Source organism: Lytechinus variegatus, chromosome 1, assembly GCF_018143015.1.
Source record: "Lytechinus variegatus isolate NC3 chromosome 1, Lvar_3.0, whole genome shotgun sequence".
Lineage (NCBI taxonomy): Eukaryota > Metazoa > Echinodermata > Echinoidea > Temnopleuroida > Toxopneustidae > Lytechinus > Lytechinus variegatus.
This window is the reverse complement of record NC_054740.1, coordinates 89,374,249-89,376,505: the sequence shown is the minus strand read 5'-3', so window position 1 is coordinate 89,376,505 and position 2,257 is coordinate 89,374,249.

The following is a 2,257-nucleotide window of genomic DNA, read 5'->3' as shown; positions in this document are numbered from 1 at the left end:
AATGCATTGCATAAAATAATGTCTTGTATCTAATGCTTTGGTATCATTTGATTCAGTTGCTCTTAAAAGACTAGGAACCAACCTTGTTTGAATTTAAAAAACAACTGAAGTCAAAATATTGGAAACTAACAATCTTTTTTCTTTGTCATGATTTGTGATGTAACCATGCCCTCTAAGTACTTTGGATAAAACTTATCAATCTTCCAGTGGCTGGCAGACAAGGCAGTTACATTGTGGGTTAAAATGTCTTTACTCTTGGGCTCTCTCAGATTGGGTAAAATACAGAATCGATCCATCATAAAGGATTGAATTGAACATCAAATTGGTCTAAGAAAATAATTCAAAATATTTAACTAACCTTAAGATCACCCCCATCGATATTTGTTTTTATCATCTTAAATGAAGGTTTTTTTATATATACTATGTGACATGTATGATGCTTGCTAGATTATGAAAACAAATAGATCAGCATTTTAAAAAGATGAAATTGAGTTGAATAAAATTCTAAAAACAAAAAATAATTCATCAATAAATTTTGAGCTAAAAATGCTAGTTGCATTGAAATGTCCGAGAATTTGGGGTCTTATAAAATATTGCATAATTTCTGAACTGCATGTACTGGAGGGTGGCAGATTTGTTATCAAAAGTATGTGCTTTTCACATTGCTGATTTCTCACCAAAAAAATGCAGGGGGAATTATGCTCTACTGATTCAGCTCCCCAGTCTTAATAGAAATTGCTTTAATTGGTCGTAACCGATTTTGATTCACTGATATGTTCACTTTGTTATGTAAAGTATAAAATTACACTAGCAGTTAATTAAGTTTCTTGTATGATAACTTATTTGTTGTCCCATTCAACTTCATCAGAGTTGCATTTGAATTAATGAATGGGTGTTCAATTTTGTACAATTTTTTTTCTTCAACTCTCTGCACCCATGGTTCATTTTGTTATTTAGCATTCAATGCCGTTTCATATCATTTTTTTTTTTTTGAATTCAGTTTGAATTGTGAAAAGTATGCCGCTGCTAATTTCTGAACACTTTTAAACACTTAAAATTTGATCGCTCTTTTTTAATGTTTAAGTGAAAAAAACATTAAATCGCCTGCCAATGAAATGAAATTGAATGAATTCTTTGCCTTGTTTTAATGTTGATCTCATAGGTCATTCAACTTCCTTTCAAATTGAATGACTGTGACATTGAATTGGATGCGAAAACCTATATTTTGTTTATTCCTTTGTTTGTTTAGATATGATTTTTATTGGGGAAGTAATTGTTTAATTAAGTGTATTCATTAAAAACAAAGTTTTCATGATCATTTTTTGTTCAATATATGTGTGTGGTACATGTAATTGATTAGTCATATTTGATATACGTACATGAGTAACTCATAATTTACATATTTGCTGCAAAAAAATACCATGATTTTTGTCTTTCCTGGTATCAGGACTTATTTCCAATGCTACAAATAATTTTGGGTTACTTTTACTGGTAATTCAATATACTTTTTTTCACTCTGAGTTACTATCATGATTTGTTTTAAAATATTACTCTGTTCCAACTACCCACGAAGGCTCACTTTTATCCTTCATTATAAGGAGTATGATGATGACGATGATGAAAATAGTATTATTAATGATGATAATGATTTAATAATGATAATAATTATGAAATTATTGTTATTGTTATTAGTGTTATCATTATTGTTATGATATTATTATTATATTATCATTATCATCAGCATTTACGTTTCTTAATGTATTTTTTTCTTGTGTTCTTTATTATCATACTGTTTTTAATCGAATTCACATTCTATCATAGATGTCTCCATGATATTTGTTGTCGTCGACGTCACTATAATCATGATATTTTTTGGCATTATCCTTTCATAGCTGCATTCAAACGTGTTGCTAGAGCAGCATCTCATAGAGGTAAACGGTCAAGTAATATAAATCACACGACTACAATCTCACCTTCTACGACCAACTTTCCAGTCACGACTAGCATACCAAGTATTTCGGTTCCAGGTAATCATCACTCTTTTGTATCAATCACACAAAATCAGCACCAATTAGAGAAAGGTGCAAAAATAGGCTATGATTGCGAATAAATATGTTTTGAATCTTAATAATTTGTAGTTATCAGGTTTTGGACAATATTTATCATATTGATCGTACGCACCAATGACCTCCAAGGGATGTGATTACCATTACACACACACTCACAAATGATTTATTTTGTCAATTACGTACACAAA